Here is a 22,994-nt window from a genome sequence, read left to right as displayed (position 1 = left end):
CTCTTTGTTGATTTTCTGACGCTGAAACCAACAGATCTTGAATGAGCTTTGTATAAAAAATATCCATCATTATAGTTTGATACTGTATAACCTGCTAAACAACGACTTATGTTTTCATCCTTGTCATATTTGTAATAATCTTCAACAAAAGTAAATATAAATCATATTGTCAAAATTATTTAAGTCAAGAATTAAATAATTTTTGGTGTAAGAAATTATATTATTTCAGTCAGGAATTAAAATATTTAGGTCAGGAAATATATCAATTCAGACAACAATTACGTATTTTATCAACAACTCTATTATTTATGTCAGGCATTAGAAATTTTATGTCATGTATTACATTATTTATGTCAGGCATTAGATTATTACACACAAGAATTAGATTATTTTAGCTTGTAAGGAATTAGAGATATATAGTCAGAAATTAGATTATATATATCAGGAATTATAGTTATACAGTCCGGAACTATAGATAATTTATGTCAGGTATTACAATATTTTAGTTAGGAATTTAATAGTTTTTAGTCAGGTTTAAGATAATATAAGTCAGGAATTATATAATATTAGTCGGGAATTAGATAATACTAGTCAGGAATTATAATTTATTAGTCAGAAGTTAAACTTCTTTTGAAACTTATTTAATCAGGAATAAGATTTATATAGTCAGGAATTTGATTATTTAATTAAGGATTAAGATTTATACAGTCATGAGGAATTACCATGTTTTAGTGAGGAATTACATTATATATGTCAGGTATTAGTCTATTTTTGTAAGGCATTAAAATATTTTACTCAGGAATTAAACTGTTTTTTGAAAGTTATAAGTCTCTGGAATTAGCATGTTTTAATAAGGAATTAGATAATTTATGTTAGGTATTGGTCTATTTTTGTCAGTTATTACAATATTTTACTCAGGTATCTAATTATTTTTAGTAAGGTTTAAGATAATATTACTCATCAATTGGTATGCTTTACACAGGAATTACATTATTTTATCAGTATATAATTCTTCTAATATTTATAATTTTCAAACAAACATACCTATTATATTTGCAACATCGTCATCTCTTTTTTCATCATCTCTTTCTTGATTGGTGTTGTCTTCAATAATTACTTTATTTGCTGCATTCATTATTATTATTAGTATATTTGAATTTCAATGGTTAAAATTATCTGCAACACCTTATGTATACAATCTGAAACTAAAATAGCTTTGCATGCAAATTATAAGTAGAAATTACCTACAATCTGAAATTTAATTAGCCTTGCATGCAAATTATAAATCGAAATGAAATTAACTACGATCTGAAATTAAATTAGTATTGCTTGCAAATTATAAGTCGAAATTAACAACGATCTGAAATTAAATTAGTATTGCTTGCAAATTATAAGTCGAAGTTAACTCGAAATTAAATACGATCTGAAATTAAATTAACCTTGCATGCAAATTATAAGTCGAAATTGATTGTATGCAAATTTAAATTGCATACAAAATTGAATTAATGCTTTGAGAAAATTTATAAACTCGAAATTGATTATGAACTAAATATGATCTGAAATTAAATACGATTTGAAATTAAATACAATCTGAAATGAACTAAATTGTACCTTTTTCAGCAGTAATTAAGCTCGAAATTGATTCTATAGGTGAATCAGATTCTTCTTCAATTATCATTCTGTTGTTTGATTTCTCCATTTTCTGATTTGAATTTTCTGAAATTTGAAGATTTGAATGCTTTGAAATTTGAGTAAATGAAGGCATTCCTAGTTTGATGAAATGAAGGCGTTCGAAATTTTGAGTAAATAATGGCGCTTGAAATTCGAGGAAAATGATAAATGATAAAAAAAATTCACACATTTTATAAAAATGGCACGCGGGCTTTGGTCGGGTTTATCAGGCCCACGCCTTTTTGATTAAGAGCCCGGTCTCACGTGAATCCGGTCTCACACAAAACGCTTTGTTAGTAAAAAAAATCCAAACATCGCAAATTTTAAACATTTAGTAAAAATATCTGAACAATCGCAATGTACCACGCATATGCTTTTGAACATTTAGTAAAAAAAATCTGAACAATTGCGAATTTAGAACATTTAGTAAAAAAATCCGAACATCGAAAATTTTGAACATTTAGTAAAAATATCTGAACAATAGCAATGTACCACGCCTATACTTTTGAACATTTAGTAAAAAAATCTGAACAGTTGCAAATTTTGAACATTTAGTAAAAAAAATCTGAACATCACAAATTTTGAATATTAGTAAAAAAAATCTAAACAATCGCCTAGCTTTTTAGCGAGAAATGAAGTTTGTAGCTTAAATGGGCCTGTGGTCCAGCTATTCTAGATGGACAAGGGTGCACAATAGACTTATTGATTTTTTAGACCCTAGTCCATCTAAAATAGCTGGACCCCTACTAAAACGCAACCTTATATGAATTAAACGCAGCTCCATTCTCTTCCTCTTCTTCTTCTTTTCTTCTTCTTCCGGCCATCTTTACTTCTCTTTCTTTTTTGTTTTTTTTTTTGGTTAATTTTTTGTTTCCTTTTTTCTTTCTTTCTTTTTTTTAATCTAATCTCTTTTTATTTCTTTGTTGATTTTACTTCATTCTTTTTTCAAATTCTTATTTCTCTCTCCTCTGTTCTTTGATTTTTTTTCCCCATTCATTTTTTCCATTAATTTTCCTCATTTAACGTGATGGAACTAGTTCAAATTCCCGAAAATATCAAATCAGGTTTGTTATTATGAATTCATTGTGATCAATATTAATTTATTCTTTTAATTTTGAGATGAATTTGTGGATAAAATCATTATTATAATATCAATTGAATTTGTAGAAGCTAATTTGATCGATTTCAATTCGTAATCGATTATGATCGATTACCTTATTATTTTTATTGTTCTCATTAATTTGATTGATTAATTTGTTTTCATTAATTTGTATGTATTTTTGATTTTGAGATGAATTTGTGGATAAAATCATTGTCCTAATATCAATTGAATTTGTTGAAGTTAATTCGATCAATTTCAAATCGTAATCTATTATTATCGATTACCTGATTGTGTTTGATTGTTCTCATTAATTTGATCGCTTAATTTGATTGTTCTCATTAATTTGTATGTTCAATTTGCTGAATATCACGCCTATACTTTTGGACATTTAGTAAAAAAAAATATGAACAATTGCAAAATTTGAACATTAAGTAAAAAAATTCCGAACATCGCAAATTTTGAACATTTAATAAAAATATCTGAAGAATCACAGTGTACCACGCCTATACTTTTGAATATTTAGTAAAAACATTTGAACAATTGCAAAATTTGAACATTTATTAAAAAAACAAATCTGAACACTACGCCATGCCTATACTTTTGAATATTTAGTAAAAAAACCTGAACAATTGCCTGTGGTCCAGCTATTCTAGATGGAGCAGGGTGCACAATACACTTATTGATAAAATACGATCAAACTCCAATATCTTCGTAGTGGTCTGGTCTAATAAGCATGGAAATTATCATAATTTTGCTAATTCCTACCAAATAATATCATCTCTACATAATTACTAGAAAACGTATATTAGTAATAAAAATCGCTTCATAGAGCCTCTACAAAAACACTAGAAAACGTATATTAGTAATAAAAATAGCTCCGCAGAGCTTAAATAAGAGCAAATATGACCGCGAGATGGGGAATAAAAATATGTATAAAATGGACTCATCAATATGGTTGGAAAGGCCCTTTAAGAATATACTCTCTCCTAATAGCTTCTTGGTCTAATTGATGATAGTTAATAATCCTTTTCCTTCTTCCAGGATCATGTGGAAGAGAATTAACATCAAATTGAATTACTCTTTCCCGAGTTGGAGGGACTGTATTTTGAGGAGGAGACTCATCCTCCGTACGTACTTGTGGTGCAATCGGGGATGAAGTCGAAACTTCTTGAATCCTTGTTTTCTTCTGAAAGTACGACTCCAAAGTACTAATATAATCCTCACTTTTTTCTTCACTGATGGATTATTCTCATTCATTATAGCAACTGTAAATTTTCAATAATAAGTTAAAAAAAAATAGAAGGTTTAATATAAATTTTCACTCTAATAGATTTATCAAGAAATTATATTGGTATTCAATTAGTGTTTTCATAAAATAACACTTTAATTTCGCATATAAATTATTTATGTCAACAACATATTTTTTAAAATTTCAATCGAATTTCAGTGAGAAATAGTTCGTATTCTCCGTAATGATAGACCATATAGCGAAAGTAGATAAATAATTAACAATTGTTCCTACTAATTAACAAATTTTCAAATCCCAAATTATACAGTTGAAGCAATAAATTAAAAATAAAAATAAAAAAACTTCGTACGAATCGTAATCATACCTAATTGATACAAAGTATAAAAATAAAATTTAGCTGCAAGTGGCGTCTGGCTCGTATTGTCCAAGAAATCAAGAATACTTCAACTAAAAATCAATGGTTGTTTTTTATTATTAGGAAAGGAATTTGATAGGTACTAAAAAACTAAAAGTCTAAAACCTAGCCTAACCTAGGGTATTGCATTATGAGAGAAAAAGCTTAACAATTTTACTTTACTTAATATTTAATTTGTTTCAAACTTCCTTTTATCCAATTTCATGTGATAAGTTGTTAAGGTTTTTTTTTTTTTAATTTTTTTATCAATAAGTTGATTTTATTTTAACACGAGGGATATGCACTTGCATACCCTTGGTGCACACTACATCCGCCTCTGACCATGCTTCATCATTATATAGATGTGACGGATCAACACCATTTATCATTAATAAAGTTACAATTAATATAACAGTAATAGTTTTAAAATTCTGAAGTTTAATAATAAAAAGTAAAAAATTGTACCAACAGCGTTGGTACAACTTTTTTCTCTATAAAATGAGTCTAATATTGAATAAATTCATACAATTATTCATCTTCTTAAATTACTCACTTTCAAATAGAAACATCTTCCTATCTACTAAACTCAAAAATAAATATTGGATATGGATAATTCCAATAGAAAAAAAAAATGTCCAAATCAAGAAATCCTTCTCAACAACATAATAATCCAAATAATCAACCTTCATTTTCTAATAGTCAAATTGATCTCAATTCTCAACTACAACCAAGCTCTCAATTTTTCCTACAATTTCCAAATTATCGAATGTATAATATGAATTTTGCAAGTTCAGTTTCCAACATAAAAATCCCTTTAAGACCACCACCAAATTAAATTCAAATATCTCTCATTCTCAACATGTTTTTCCATTTGAAGGACATGTATCTGTTCATCAAAATTATCAATTTGCTGAACATGAAACAACATTTCCTATGTCACAACACGATGGGAGAAGGTGAAGAAGGTGCATTTTTGAATTTTAATTAGGCTTACATATCTATCGATGCTTTAGATGATGATAATAATGAAGGTGACAATATATGCAAGAGGTGGACATAATCAAGACAAAAGGCATTTTTGGTCACACCTTGAAGATGAGGTCCTTGAAAGAGCTTAACTAGAGGTTAGTAAAAACAAAAGAAAACCAACAATAACAAAAAGGGGGATGAATTTTTGGGAAAATTGAGCAAATTTTTAATAATGTTAGACTGAGGGAGAGGTGTTTTGAACAAGGTATTGAAAACATTATGAAGGGTGATTTATTAAGATTGAGGGGTTTGGAGTGGCTTAGATGTCGTTAGAGAAGGTTGAATGTCAATTGCTCATTTGATGATGCTTATACACAAGCTAAGGATAGAAGAGGGAATTAGCAATCAGACAACAATGTTATTAAGACAGCGTTTAAAATTTATAGGGACGACAAATCAAGAATGAATACGAGTACAGTCTTTCAAGACACTCATTCTTAGGATATTTTAAAAAACGAAGAAGCATGTGCCAAAAATGAAAATTTTGTTGAGATGTGTAAGCAAAAGACTTCATTCAACCCAATCAAATATCTTCAGGATATCACACTACAAGAAAAAGGGGAATTAGCAACTAATTTTTGCGACTACCATAATAATTAGTAGCAAAAATAATTTTTGCGACTGTAAAAAATGAGTAGTCGCAAATTTTGCAACAGATTTTGTAATAGTTGCTATGCGATCGCTAATCTGCGACACTCTTATATTTTTTGCGACTTAATTGTAGTTGCTAAGGTTAATAATTTTAAATCAATTTTTAAAAAAAAAATTCGTGACTAATATTACAACTAACAGATAATCGCTACCATTATTTTTAAAATAAATAAAAAAAACCCTTAGTACAATAAGGAGTTTCCGCCAAAAACAAGAAATTAACACTCCTAAAGTCATTATACAGAGTAATACATACGAAGTGCTATACAGAGTTTACATTCTTCCTTAAAAAAATCTGAAAAGGCCAAGTTCAGATCGAGAATCAACCTGTTGCCGTCGTTCTTCCTCTATCGTCGCTGCGCCACCATCCATATTTCTCCCAGGTTAGTTACACATTCTTCCCTTTCCTACATTCCATTCCATCTTTGTCTTACTGCAATTTACCAATTACGAATTTTAGGGTTCATTGAGTTTTTTGTCCAACTTTTTATTTTAATCTGATTTCCATGGTTTAATTAAAGTCAATCAATGAAAAGCCATTCAAAATTGATTGATTTTGCAAACCCCTAATTATTTTCAATGTAAATTTTGCAAGTCTGATTATAAGAAGATTAAACAAAAATTCCATCTTAAACTTTGATTTCACACATAAAATTATGCTTATACAACCGAGAAAGAGATGTTATGATTCGAGTCAAAGAAAAAAATAAGGAATGAAATAAATCTAGTGAGTGGTGCTGTCAAATGTAAGAGTTTGGTAGTGTTGCTTGGTAGCGGTGCCGCATGCTGTGGTCGTGGGTGCTCTGCGCTACGACGGTTGTGGGAATAGTTTAATTAGATGGTGAATTTTGAATGGCAGAGAAAAGTGAATTTTTATTAGTGGCCTCCAAGGCTGTTGCAGGTGTTGCCAAGAAACCCCAGGCAGCTTCTCTTAAAAATCAAATTCGTTCCATTGAGCGTATCCTATGTAAGGTATTCTTTTCTTCACTCTCTTTCTTCTGTAATTTGATTTCAATTTTTCTTTGTTTTTTGGGCAAAATTTGAGTGATTTTTGATGTTTTGTTGTATTACATTACATTTTGATTTATGCATTTTGTTTTAAGTTATAATACTTAGCAGTCAATTAAGTTTGATAATTTGTTGGGAATGATATATACCTAATGCTATCTGATTGATATATAATTTTTCAGTGGTCGAGTTTAGTTTGACGATAGAAATCGAGCTTATTCGGTTTTTGTATAGAAATTGAGAAACTGAAATAATTTACTATTCGGCAGTCGAGTTTTGCTTAGTTTGTTGAGTGAAGAAAACTTATGCATTTTGACATAATGACTTAATTGAGAATTATTTGGAAGTCGTTAGTTTCATGGAAATATTAGGACATAATTTATATGTTTTTTAAAGCCAAGTGGTAGTTTATATCATATTATGCTGAATAAGATTACATTAAAGTTATGCTAGTCCTTGAGAAATTTTTTTTTTTTTTGAAGTGTTGGTATTATTGACCATAACCTGTCTACTAATTACAAGAAGGATATGTAAGAAGTATAACAATACTATAAACTTGCTGCAGATCAATTTTTCTTCATGTGTGCAAATTAGATTTGATTTTTTTCACCTACAATGGATATGTTACTTGTGCTAGCAAAGAGTGAGAGAAACGGAGCTTCCCATTAAGGGATGCCCTTGTTGGGTTAATGAATAAACTTGAAAATAAGATGAGATAATGTGCTTTGTTTGTTTTATGACAAAAAAGTTGCTAATTTATAATATTTTTTTGCACATTGAACAAGGGACTTGTTTTAAGGAAATTTTGTGGTTTACCATAAAGTCATTGAAATTATTGAAATTATTATAAAAGCTTATGTTGTTTAATAGTCTTCTTAACAATTCAAAGAAACACTAGATCGACTATCTATTTGTAGCCTATAGTTGTGTACTAAATTACATATATAATAAGAATAAATTACATATATAAGAAGACTATATTACATATGTGTATATGATTAAAGATGTCGTTTCATAGTTAGGATCATGGAGAAATTGAATAAAAAATGGATGATGAAATCTATGAGAGCACTCATTTTGTTACAAGGCAAAGAAAAAGGATGGAATTTTACCAACTGTTGTTGAAGTCTATGAGAGCACTCACTCTGTTTGTGCGGGCAATTATGAAGTTGAATTGATGGGTGACAAGACTCATCAAGTCATCGTATGAGTATACTAATATATTTTGCTAAGATTACAAAAAAAATATGTGGTAGTTAATGTTTGGAGATATTATAGATTGTTTATTTGTTTGTGTGATTGAGTTGGAGGATGAGAATAATTGGCCGGCATTAATCAAATGATTAATGTGGTATGGCATAATGTGAATTGAAACAGATTTATTTTGAAGTCATACCTTATTGGAGGGAATTCTTCAATTTACAAAGGAGGCTCTACCGAAAATTTTACTAATAATTGCTTACATAAATTATTTTACTATAAGTGTTGCATTTTTTATTTTAATTAACTTTTTTTTTAATGTTTTTAGTCTTTTAAGTTTTAACATTTGATATCATAGTTACTAATACATATCTTAATGCAGGGAGAATATATGGAAAAACTTGAGGAATATATAAACCCCGACAAAGTCTACTTGGAGGTTGTAGGTAGGCAAAAGAAAGGGAAAATCTACGGTTTAGGGAGTGCTTCACAAATGTACTACAAGAGCGATCCTACTTCTCAACTTACTACATCATCTTCCACTGCCTCCATGATTTCTCAACTAAGCTCTCAAGTTGAAGAATTAAAGAAGATGGCAGAGGAAAACCTTAACTTGGTAGAAGAAAGCCAAAAAATAGCGGCAAAGGGCTTAAAATATGCTAAGGAATTTTTCGAATCATGAGATCGAAAAATCTACATGGAAGAAGAAAAAATTAGCTATGCAAAAAACATTGCAGGAAATGGCATCAGTTGTCCAACAACGTTACCGTCCTTCTAAGCCTCCTACGTCTACAATCACCCGCTCTCGTGATGCAACTAAGTGATTTTTATTTTCTTGGTGGTAATTTTGTGAACAACTGGTCTTTTACATCGTCATTAGTTCTTATTTGAAGTAGCTTTCTTTATGTGGGAGGTGATTTTTGAAACAATTAGTCTTATGAGTTAAATATTGTTTTTTAATACATTGATACAAAATTGATTATATTTTGGATATTTGAATAAAATTAACACTTTGGTTATTTAAATTTATACGTGGGTACCTTTTTTTTTGTGATTGATATTGGTCGTCGCTAAATTATGGTCTCCAAATATTGATAATCAGTCACAAAAATTTAGCGACTGCAAATTTGGTTCAGAGACTAATTGGTTAGTTGCAAAATAATTAGTCTTAATAGTTGCTAATATGTCGCAAATAATTAGTTTTGTAGTCGCAAAAGTTTGGTCTCGTAAGTAGTTGCTAATCCGTCGCGAAAAAATTAGTCTCAGTAGTCGTAAATCCGTCGCAATAAAACTAGTCTTCGTAGTCGCAGAGGTTTAGTCTCGTAGTCGCAAAAGTTTGGTCTTGTAGTGGCTAATCCGTCGCAAAAGTATTCTTAAAACATTGGTCTCCATAGTTGCTAATCCGTCGCAAATATTTTACGACGGACAATGATTTAGTTGCTAAAATTTGAAAGTTAGTCGCTAAATGACAGTTGCAAATCCGTCGCAAAATTTACGACTGTTCAAAAATTAGTCGCAAAAATGGATTTGCGACAAGGTCTTTGGCAACTAACCAAAGTAGTAGCAAATCTGTCGCAAATCCATTTTTGCGACAAATTTGCGACTACTTTGGCCGTCGCTAATTACCCTTTTTCTTGTAGTGTCACGGATAAATGAAGCTGGTAATTGTTCATCTTCAACAAACCTAGAAACACCAATCAGCGATAACATGGGTTGTTCCGGCTTCCCTACAGTGATGACTCCAACAAAAGTAATGGTAAGAGCAAAGTGATGAATGTTCCCTTTAAATCATTTCAACAACGTGGTTGGATACTCTTCAACACATGAACCTAGCAAGACAAACTGAAGCTGAGGTCGAAATGGAAAAGATTAAGTATAGTGAGAGAAAGAAGTTGCACATGCTTAACTAGAAAAGGATAAAGAAGCACAAAGGCAACGAAAATCAATCTCGAATTGTTAAAGATACTTGAAGCAAAACCATACTTATCATAAGAAGATCAAGAAAGAAGGAAAATATAGTGTAAATTTTATTCTTGTCAAGTTAATAATTAAGTGTTCACTTAATGTCCTAGTGTTAGTTATAAGAACGAATAATTGTTTAAGTAACTGTTTGGCATATTTTCTACAAGTGTTTCTTTATCTATGAAATAGAAACTGGGCCAAACAAGGGATTTTTAAGGGGGGGAAAAAAACACTTTCTCAAAAAGCCCAAAACAGCTTCTAGAGTGGGTAAAATGAGAAGCATCAATTTTGAGCTTCTCTGTATCAGTTTCTCAGGGAGTTGTTTTCCCACTCAATGAAACTTTTTTTTTGGACAGAAATTTCCTTAACATTTTACAAAAAAGAAACCCCTCTTCTTTCTCATCTCCTCTCTCATAACATCTGAGCTCTTTCTCTCTCTAGAAACACAAACCCCTCGTGTACCTCTTCAAGGCCAAACGTCACCGGCGTCCGACGACATGCAATCTGGTCCTCCCAGACCACCAGCGCCACCATTTTGTCGACCCAAGAGGACACAACCAAGCAATTATAAGGTAATTTTTTTAACTTATGGAAATTTCTTCTCTTTTGTGGGTAGAACCCTAATTTCTTTACATTGATTTTGAAATAGGAGAAAGATATAAATCTCAGTGGTTCTCCTCATCCAAATCATCCCAATACATCACAAACAAGAAGTTTTGCCAATGAGGTTAGCAACTTGGTCCACAAAATAGATCTTGAAATTTTCAATTTTGATTCAATTTATTCGAATTGGGTTCTTTCATTGTCAATTTAATTTCAATGGTTGTAATTAAACATATGTATAACAACACATTTTGGATTGTTTGAACCAATTGAATTCAATATTAGTAGTTTACTAGAAAGAATGAAATGTTTTAGTCAGGCATGAGTTCATTGATAAGAAAATGATTTAACAATGGTGTAATATATGTACGTAGTTAGATATTTATTTAGTAAATCCATTGCTTGTGTTGGTGCCAAATTTAGTTACTTATATCTAGACAAGGTGACAGGGGAATGGTTGAAATATAGTTATGAGGTTATGATGTCATAGTATCATATTCTTATTGTAAGAACTGATACATAGGGAACCATTACCTAACCTTTCTTAAAGGTGAGTAATAAAGTTTGGCTATACATTATGCATCAACAAATTAATGAACATGTTATGAATGGGCTTTATATATGGAGATAAATGATTCACATAAACTATCATCCAAGTTCAGCTACAAATAAATTATAAACCATTTTTGAAACCTACCTTGGGAGACAGATTACAACAATTAAGTTGTGTGTATGGTTGGTTAAGCTTATGCGTAATGCACTATGTTTCATGGCTTTGTTTGTCTTTAGATTAACGAACAAGTAAAGGGGTCAAAAGCAACTTGGTCTGATGAAACAGCTAAGATTTTTTTGTGAGGTTTGTGCTGAAGAGGTCCATGCAAGGAATAGACCACACACTCATTTTAGCAAAATTGGTTGAATAATGTGATTATAAAGTTCCAACAAAGGTCTGGTAAAAATTATGACCAGAAACAATTAAAATCAAGTGGGAGAAGTTAAAAACGGAGTACACTACATGGGAGAATCTCATAGAAAATGAGACGGAGTTAGGATGGGATCATGAGAAAAATACAATTGTTACATCTGATCAGTGGTGGGCACTCCAAGAACAGGTAAGCATAACAATAATCTGATTTGTATATTGCCTTTTTCAAGTAGTTAGTTTTAATTAATTAATTACATTATTTATTTGTATAGGCCAATCCAAGTGTTGCTAAATTTCGTGAAGATGGAATCTAAAATTTAACAGAGTTAGAGATCATGTTTGCTAAAATAATTATTTCTGCTACAACTTCATGGAACCCATATTCATAAGATGATACTGAATAGAAGACTCGTCTAACATAGGAAATGAAGAAATAGAAGATGAGGAACAACTGGACATTACAATGTATGGTAGTATCAATGAAATAGTATCTCAACAGCTTGAAAGTGGAAGCATTGAGAAGACCAAAGTTAATACAACATCGGAAGAAAGAGGAAAAAAAGCACAAAAAGGAAAGAAATCTAAAGTTAGCACAACTAAGCTCATGCAAAATGAGCTAAAATGTATTGTTGGTGCGAAGGAGAATTTCTCTCAATCTAGTGCTACTGTAACTTTAAAAAGAACTGACCTTCCTGGTTGTAGTATTAGAGAGTGTCTAACATTGCTAGCTACAACACCGAGGGTTGAAATAGGAAGTGCTTTATATGTTAGGAAATCGTTTATTTGTCAAACGAGAATATAGAGAGATGTTTGTTGATATTCCTGATGAAAATATACGAAGTTGTTGGCTTAAGCAGGAATTGCAAAGAGAGAAAAAAGCTTCTCAACATTAATTTTCTTTTTATTTGTTATGAAACATTGTATTTATGCTTTTATTGCTACTCTCTTTAATTACCTTGTTGTAACAGACGATTTTTTTTGTTTATGTCAGTTATTTTGATTTTCTTAGTATTTGTTATTATGTATCATTATCATTATACTTTCGTGAATAATATTAGCTTTTTATAGTTGCTTTGTTATATAAGGCTTACTTTAAAGTATAAAATTTTAATTGGTTCCTTGTTTTTTTTAATCAGATTAGTTAAAAAATGGAAGTGCTTATGATGGTGTAATGGATGAATCCTCCGAAGAAGAAGAAGACGATGAAGAGTTATTACTTCAAGAACAATTGAAGGGTAAACAAATGTGATGTTATATATATGCTGCCGCATGGGTAACGATACTTACCAAATACTATCTTAAATATTTAATTAAACAACCTACTAGGATTTCGTTATGTTTTGGATGGCAATGGTGGCAAGAGGTTTTATCTACACCGAGTGAAAGTTATAGGATATTAATAATGGAACTCCATGTGTTTTATAGTCTTGCTAAATTATTAGTGGATAAATATGGATTAAGGTCAACTAGGACCATGCCTGCTGAAGAAGCACTCGGAATATTCGTATATTTATGTGCACAATCTCAATCTAATCGTAATATGCAAAATCGATTTAAACATTCTGGTGAAACGATAAGTAGAAAATTCAATAAAGTTCATGAAGCAATGACAAGATTTTCTAAAGATATTGTAAGACCTTCCGATCAAATTAAAACTTCAAGGAGGTTCCAACTAAGATATGAAATAATTATAAATATTGGCCACATTTCAAGGAATATATTGGTGCCATTGACGGAACTCATATTCCATGTGTTGTTTCGGAGGAGGATAAAATCCCTTACATAGGGAGCAAAGGTAACCCTATACAAAATGTTTTAGCAACTTGTGACTTCGACATGTTATTTACATATTTTGATGTTGGGTGGCGATATCTATTCATGATAATTGAATTTTAAAAGATGCAATGGAAGACCCCAAGAAATATTTCCCTCACCCACCCGAAGGTATATATTTATAAAACTATTATGTGTATAATCTTTACCATTATCATACTATGTTGTCATTATCTAATATTATATATTGTACAGGAAAATATTATGCCATTGACGCGGGTTATCTGAAAATGAAAAAAAATTTGGCTCCTTTTAAATATTATGTCATTATCTAATATTAATTTTCGTCGTTCAACACAACCTCCAAATGGTTTCTACGAGGTCTTTAATTATTCATATTCGTCGTTGAGAAATGTTATAGAGAGAACATTTGGTGTCTAGAAAAAAAGATGGAGGATATTATCAATTATGCCCAGTTTTTCATTAGAAACTCAAAAGAGACTTGTTGCAGCTACTATGGCTATGCATAATATATAAGAAAACACGCACTTGAAGATTTAGAATTTGATAAATGTGATGCAGATCCTTATTATATACCTGAAGTTGAAGGGGATGAGGAAATTGGAGGCAGCTCGGTAACTACTCTTGAAGAACATGATGGATCAATGGATGATTTTAGTATGGAGTCTATTCGCTACAATATTGCAACTTCTCTAATGAATCATGGATTGTAACATTATTGGATCTTTTATTAGGAATAATAATATTAGACATTTTATTTCAATAATGGGTAATTATGAACGTATGAAAGTTTTGGATATGGATTTTTTATATTTTGACAAGATAATCTAAGTATCTAGACTTATGAAATGTTTAAAAATTTTAATTAAATTTTATCTATCAAGCTATAATAATAAAAAAATAAAAAATAAACCTATTATTAATAGCAATGTACAAGAAATTAATACTAATTTATTCTCCCAAATAAATAAATAAAATAAAATAAAAAATTAATATAGGCCAAACATGGTAAAATAGTTTCTCAATCTAAGAATCACTTCTGATTTTTTATGGGCCAAACAATTATGTTTCTTACAATTGTTTTTCTATAAAGGATTTCTTGAAAACTACTTCTAGGGTACAAAAGTTGATTTCCAAAAGCTTGGCCAAACATACCCTAAGTTATTATAGGTTTAAATTTTAATAAATGGTTATTGTAATACATGATGTTTTTATTATTAATGAATGTATTGTCGTTATATTGTTCATGAATAACTATGTTTAATTTGAAAAAATAGATGTTAAAAATATAAACTATAATTTTCTTTTATTTGATCTATCGAGATACTCCAACAAAATTTATAGACACTATAAACTTGTCATAAATGTAGATGTTTTTCATATGATGTAATTTCTCACTGTCATAAATGAAATTACACTTCAAGAAAAGTAGTGCAATAATGACATTGATGATATGCATGTAACACTAATCACATAAGACCACTGTAATTTTTCATAGTGATGAGATGTAACATTGATAAAGTATGTATGCAATTTTTCAGAAAAAGTATCAAACATTATTGTTATAACAATGTACGATAGCTATATTGATGTAAATTACTTATATTATTAAGTTATTATTCTATATACTGGTGTACATATCAGTTTCACTTCACCCAACCCATTTCATAGCTCTTACATCAATTTTTTTTTTCTTAAAATATGTCCAATGAATGTTCCAACTCATCTTCTAATTCTTCCAATTCATCTACCAACCACAACCTCCATAATTCAAATGATGACTCCGACCATCGTTGTGAAAGACGTAGACAAGCGAATCGTTTGGTTGATAGAATGATAAATGAATTCATAATATCCAACCCCATTGAATTCTTTCACATGATTTATCAAGTTCATTCTGAGGGCACCAACCCAATTGATGGATGAATTTATAATATCCAACCCAATTGAATTCTTTCACATGATTCATCAAGTTCATTCTGAGGGCACCAAGGACCTTGGTCGAAAGGGATCATGAAGATGGACATAATCGTCTATGGAATGACTACTTTTATGACCAACCAGTTTACCCTCCAAACTTGTTCTATCATAGAATTTGCATGAAAAAGCAGGGGCGGAGCTAGGGGGGATGATAGGGGCCCAACTCCTGTAACCCAATCCCACGGCCCATATTTTTTTAATATGATCCCTTTAAACTCTAGGGTTATACACAAGTGAACTCCCCTATATTGTGCACCTATGCTCTTGGTTTAGTGGTAAGTCATTGTAATTTTTACACTTGGGTTGCAGGTTCGAGCCTTCATATTTTTTTTATTATTGTTATTATATAAAACAATTCTATTTAGTGGTTAGTGGGCTTAGCTTAGTATTGTTCCTTTGGTTCAAGGTTCAATCCTATTTATTTTTTGACGGCAAGGTTCAATTCTATGTAGTAATGGTATACAAGGTTTTTCTTTTTCATTGAAATTTACCTTTCTTGACGTCACGGTGGGCCCCACTAATCAATTTTCCTTCTCTTTTTCATTGAAATTTACCTTTCTTCTTCTCTAATCATCCTAATTAATCAATTTGGCAACTAATAAACCATAGAATCAACCCTCCAAATTTAATTTATAAACCATAACTTCAATTGAAACAAACCCAAATTGATTTTTTAAACCCTAATCAAACAAAGCTCTCTATAACATGATTATGCCCTCGATTTTGCATTATTGCTTGGCTTGAAGAACAAATTAGCGAATTAAAACCCTAAATAATGCAAAGTTAATTTGCAAATTAATATTAAAATTAGACTTAGAGGAAGACGAAGGAAAAACAAAGGTGAGAATCGAGGGGAAAAAAGGTACAATTGGTAACGGTCCCACCGTAACGTCATATAGAGGAATTGGGCAAAAGTGGTGGGAGTGTTTTGGTTTTTGAGAAAACTAGATATAAATAAAATAAAATAAAATAAAATAAAATAAATAAAATAAAATAAAAACTTGAGGTGGTATTGTACAAAATGTGAACATTAAATAGTGGTATTTTTAAGTTATCCTTTTTATATATATAAATTACCAGCTTATATTTTACAAAAAATAAAATTTTTACTTTTGTCTAGTTGTTTGGTGTATAGATCACTTTTTTAGAGTGGTTGAAATTCAACAAGCGGATTTTACAGCAATTTTATACCTAAGAAAATAGATTGCCAATAATTTTATCATATTATTGATATTTTTTCATACGAAGTATCAAAAGTCATAAATTGCAATTTAGAAAAAAAAAGCATTAAAATATTAAGCTATATAATTATATATTGATTCAATCGTCGTCGGCCCCTGTAGGTTAAAATTTTTGGCTCTGCCCTAGTGAGAAAGCATGTCTTTTTTTCGTATAATGCAAAGTCTAGATGCCAATGGTAGATTAGGTACATCAGCTTTGCAGAAATGTACTGTCGCTATGAGGTTACTTGCATAAAATGGTGCAGTTGATACCATTGACGACTACCTACGTATTAGTGCTTTTCTATGAGAGATTGTTTTAACATTTTGTTGAAGGAGTTGTCCCTACTTTAGTGACTAATACTTAAGAATACCCAACGAAGAGTGGTCAGATTGCTACGAGATGGGGAGCGCTGAGGTTTTTTAGGCATGATGGGATCCATTAATTGCACGCACTGGCGATGGATGACTTGTCCTCTTAGATTGAAGGGCATGTTTTCTAGAAGAGCTAATAAGCCCACTTTGATTTTGGAAGCAGTGGCTTCACAAGAATTTTGGATTTGACATGCTTTTTTCGGGACCTTAGTAAGGTGTAATAATATAATTGTTTTAGACAGATCCGCATTATTTAATGATGTTTTTGAAGGCTGAGCACCTCATGTTAAGTATGTTGTTAATGGCCACCAATACGATATGATATGAAGTATTATCTCACTGATGGTATTTACCCTTTATGCGCGACATTCATTCCCACAATATCTCCCCCATAAAATGAAAAGGAGGGCCCTTTTGCCAAAAAGCAAGAGAGTCGGCGAAAGGTTGTGGAATGTGCTTTTGTAGTACTAGAAGCTCTTTTTGCAATAGTTCGTTATCCTGCTCTAGCTTGGGATGTTACTATGTTGGAAAAAATATGATAGCTTGCATTGTCATACGTAACATGATCGTTGAAGATGAGCGAGATACGTATTCAACATACTCCCTCCGTGTTTTAATAAGTGTTACACTTACCAAATTCGGCCGTGTTTTAATAAGTGTTACACTTCCTTTTTTGGCAAAAAGCTATATTAAAAAATTATACCTCTCTCATCTCATGGTCCCCACCTAAATTCACTACTACTTTTTACTTATACTTTTCCTATTACATTCATTAGTTTTCAATAAACTATTAGCCCCACTATCAATCTTTTACAATTTTTTGATACTCCAACTACCCCACTTACCTCTTATTTTATTTAAGTCAATTAAATTGCATAAAACTATGTGATGGTCAAACTGCAAAACTTATTAAAACACGGAGGGAGTATTATAATTCAAATTAATATGACCAAGCTGCTCCTTCGTCCTCACACAAAAGAAACATTGAGAAACCTTTTCAATTCAATAACAATCGCGACCGACCAGCAAGTTAAAGGATATCTTATATATCTAATAGAGCTCGTGTTCGTGATGAACTTATGCATAAGACCCTCAAATCAGATTTAATAGAGCATTTATGGAGTAAGTATGGGGGTTAAAGGCAATAATGGATGTATTATCATCATTTGAAGAGTTTTATCCTTTGATTAAGTATGCTTAATTTATATTACATATAATGTTTTGGTTATATAATGTATATATTATCGTATATTTTCTTAATATAATAATGTATTATGTTGTCCTAAAAATGTATTTTTATTTTTTATTTTTATTTTTTTTTATTTTCTTGTGTAGAAGATGTGTTCTTGTATTATTGTGTATTATAATTATTATATAGTGAGGTTCTAATTTAAGTCTATCTTCCTTGATTGCTTATCAATAACTATATCACAAAAGATAATTATTTTCATTTAAGAGTACAAATTAAGGTACTTATACCGTTTATTTAAAATAATTTTCATTATGGTGAGATTGAAGAGAGAGAATGTATGGTGGAGTATGGTAAAAGTAGGGGAGAGAAAGTTCATAACCAAACTTTCTTGGGCAACTATTATGGTATTGAAATAAGATCGAGTAGATATAAACTTTGCTCACTGATGAGGTGGAATAGAGAATAATAATAAATAATTTCATGACTAAAACATTTTGGTCACCTAATAGCCTTACTCGTAGAGTAACGGCATCCAAACATCAATTGCATCATTTAACTCAAGTTCCATGGTTAACTCAAGTAGACAATGAAGTACACAAATATCCTTCAATATATACATGAGATTACATATTTACCCCTGTTGAAGAGATTAACTAGGCACAAGTGCACAACTTCTTTAGAGAATGATTTTGCCATTTTCTTTTGTTTGAATTGTCTAGGGTGGAAAACAATTTTCCAAAATGTGAAAATAAGCTCCTCAATGGATTTTTTTTCCTTTATAAGAAAAGGATGTCACATTTTTCTTTTTTCTCTAACCGGTCTTTTTTTCTTTCCTTCCTTCCGTACTCTTCTCCCTTCCTAAACTTTGTCCTTTGTCTCCACCTTTTCTTTGTAAGAAAACCAAAGAAAGAAAGCAATTTAATAGTTGCGTTTTCCCTTATGTACTCCGTAATGTCCAGCATGGAATTTGATTTTTCATAAATAAAAAATAAAATAAAATAAAAGTTTTCTTGTCAAACCAAACGAAGCCTGAGCGAAAACGACTAGGGTTGTTCATGGTGCAGTTTGGATCCCAAACTGCACCAAACAGCAAAAATTGTTGTTTGCGTAATTTCCAAACTGCACCGCAAAATGCGATTTGGTGCGTTGCGGTTTGCGGTTTAACCACAATTTTCAAAAATTATACTACTTTATTTGTGATTATAAACCTATAATTTGAATATTAAACACTTTTTATAACCCTTAATTACTTAATAGTCAAAGATCACATCACATTTTGAAGTTCTTCTATATAAATTTTTAGTAAAAATGGTTTAAAGGTTTGTGGTTTAGCGGTGTAAACCGCAAACCGCATCAAAGTGCCGTTTGTGGTGCAGTTTGGTCTAATTTTTTTTGGAAACCACATCAAACCACAAAACCGCGGTTTGGTCATTTTCGAAAACCGCACCGCAAATTTCAAACCGTCTGAATATCCCTAAAAATAACAAACAAGAGCACACGGATATAACGTGTACACAAGGGTCAAAGGTACGATGAAGGTGAGGAGATTTTCTTTACCTTTAGGAAAACTGATTACAAAATTAGACAATAATAAAAATTAAGGAGTTCATACATTTCTCGTAACAATGATGTGTGATGTATGGATAATGAGATATATCGTATAATATATTTTAGGAAGATATTTATCTCCTAATATTATCTTTTGTATTATAGTTAATTTCCTAAATATTCTAGGACATCTTTTATTCTAGGTTAAGGAAAGTTGTAACTATTATATATGGTTGTGCCATGGTTAATGAGAAATCAAGCTATTCAATTCTATTTTCTATCTAATTCGACATGGTATCACGAGTAGGTTGATTTTTTTTCCTAAAACGCCATAAACCCGGCGATGATACACCGCCATCGCCGCCACCACCCAAAATCGAACCCAATTCTCCCTATTTTCTTGGTCCTCAAGACAAACTAGGCGATTTTATCACACCCACTCGTCTCAAAGGTGATAATTATGAGGAGTGGGCAGCCGATATTCAAACCGCCCGAAGCCAGGCGCAAATTCGACTTCTTGTACGGAACCATCACTGCACCCGCACCTCCATATACAAAGTCCGATTGGACAGCTCTAAATGCTATGCTTATTTCCTAGATAACAAACACCATCGATGCCGAGATTAAGTCCTCCCTTTCAAAATTCCATGAGGTGAAACCCTTTGGGATCATCTCAAGAAGAGATTCGCATAAACTAATGGACCGAGAGTACAGCAGATTCGTTCTTCCATAGCAAAGTGCGAGCAAACCAAGACAATGTTTGTCTCCGTTTATTATGGAAAGTTGCATGCTCTATGGCAAGAACTCGACCACCATAAGTCCCTAATTTCGTGTGAATGCTGCACGAAGTGCACAGCGGGACAATTACATGAGGCTAGGCGAGAGCAGACCAAGCTTCACGATTTTCTAATGGGCTTGTACAGTGGTTATTATTCATCCTTGCATACTAACATTCTTTCGCAGGACCCCTTTCCAAGCCTTGATAGGGCTTATTAACTTGTGACTCAAGAAGAAAGAGTACGGGCAGTCAAGCAAGAGCCCGAGGAGAAGCAGCCAGCCGAGGCTCTAGGCTTTGCTATTCGTGCTCCCTCTACCGATGCACGTGGTGTCAAGCCTTGTTCTCATTGTAAAAAGCAAGGCCATGAATTTTCTAGCTGCTGGTTTAAAACACAGTGTCCGCACTGTCAAAAGAAGGGCCACGATCGCGCAAAGTGCTTCGAGATTACAGGTTACCCCAAAGGTTGCACACCACGTAACAGTCGAGGGGGGGCTCGTGCAAATGCAGCTGCGGGAGACTCCTCTACTTCCTCGGGGCAGGTTTTTCCACCGAACAGTGGAAGGCTATTGCAGGTTTTTTGGGTAATTCTAATATTCTCGAAAATCGTTTAAGCAGTAAGTTCGATGATACTAGTTGGGTTATCGATACCGGAGCCACACATCATGTCACCGGAAATAAAAATTGGTTATCTGATACTTGTAGCATTGAATGTCCCGTTGACTTGCCCAATGGTGACAATGTGCTAGCAACCTTGGCCGGATCTGTCTATTTGTCCAATTGACTATCTCTGGAGTTCTTTTTGTTCCTAATTTGAATTGCAATTTAATTTCCGTCTCTCAACTCAGTAATCAATTAAATGTTGTTGTACAATTTAATTCACATATGTGTGCTATACAGGACCGACTAAAGGAGCTTATTGGAACGGGGCTTAGGCGAGACGGACTCTATTATCTTAGCAAACCGGATGTGGTGCAGCGTGTGTCTATGGTTGAGGCAACATCAGATGTGGATCTTTGGCATAGAAGAATGGGGCATCCTTCGGAGAAAGTAGTTAAGTTGCTCCCTCAAATTAGCAATAAAAGTAGTTTAATAAAAGATTGTGAAGTGTGTTTTCGAGCTCAACATCATAGAGACAAATTTCCTTTAAGTGACAATAACGATTCTAGAATTTTCGAAAAAATACATTGTAATTTATGGGATCCATATAGACATGTTTCGTCATGTGGTGCTCGTTATTTTTTTACTATTGTTGATGATTATTCAAGAGCCGTTTGGATTTATTTGTTGATTGATAAGACAGAAGTGTTTCAAATGTTTATGTCGTTTGTTGCTATGGTTGATAGACAATTTAATCAAACAATTAAAATTGTACAAAGTGATAATGGAACCGAATTTAATTGTTTACATGACTACTTTGTTGCAACTGGTATTCTCTTCCAAACCTCGTGTGTAGGGGCTCCTCAACAAAACGGGAGGATAGAGAGAAAATACAAACACATTCTTAATGTCGCTAGAGCCTTGAGATTTCAATCCAAATTACCTATTTATTTTTTAGGAGAGTGTGTTCTAGCCGCGGCTCATTTGATTAATCGGACTCCTACACCTATTTTACACAATAAAACTCCCTTTGAAATTCTCTTCCATAAAACACCCTCCTTTGATGCTATTTGCACCTTTGGTTGCTTATGTTTTGCTCACAATCAAAGGACTAGGGGAGATAAGTTTCCTAGTAGGAGTCGTAAATGTACATTTATGGGATATCCTTTTGGGAAGAAAGGATGGAAGCTTTATGATCTTGAAACAAAGGAAATTTTTGTCTCTCGAGATATGAAATTTGTCGAAGAAATGTTCCCTTTTGGTAGCCCAAATGAGGTGAATATCGAGGCTAATTTCAGTGATACGGAGGATAATATACATGTTGATTTTGCTAGTTTTTGCTTGGGATATATTGCTAATGGCACTCTTGACAATGAGGCCACGCATAACACATTGCAAGGAGGGGAATCAGCCCACTCCACAGCCACCCCGCGGCATAATGCTGCTGGCTGCAGGGAGGCTGCGGAGTCCCCTGTTTCAGTCCCTGCCACGGCACAGCAGCAGCTAGGGGACGCTGCCACTGCACAGCCAATGCAGCCCACGCAGCAGCTCGCTGATGCTGCCATGGCAGAGCACCAGCAGACCGAGCAGGCCACCTCCCACCAGCACACAGACCCTACGGCACAGCAGGGACAGCAGGTAGACCGTGAGTTGGGAAAATTAGACAATAATAAAAATTAAGGAGTTCATACATTTCTTGTAACAATGATGTGTGAT

At 32.3% G+C, this 22,994-nt stretch overlaps 1 long non-coding RNA gene across 1 annotated transcript; it reads left to right on the top strand.

The window, feature by feature from the left end:
• The first annotated feature begins 6,343 nt into the window (after positions 1–6,343).
• LOC145563980 (uncharacterized) lies at positions 6,344–9,323 on the top strand. Its single transcript, XR_014094703.1, has 3 exons — positions 6,344–6,479; positions 6,988–7,068; positions 8,687–9,323. It is a non-coding gene; the product is annotated as an uncharacterized LOC145563980 (long non-coding RNA).
• Positions 9,324–22,994: the final 13,671 nt, after the last annotated feature.

The sequence above is a fragment of the Chenopodium album genome, chromosome 10 (assembly GCF_948465745.1).
Source record: "Chenopodium album chromosome 10, dcCheAlbu1.1, whole genome shotgun sequence".
In the NCBI taxonomy this organism is placed as follows: Eukaryota; Viridiplantae; Streptophyta; class Magnoliopsida; order Caryophyllales; family Amaranthaceae; genus Chenopodium; species Chenopodium album.
This window is presented reverse-complemented; position numbering and strand designations above follow the sequence as displayed.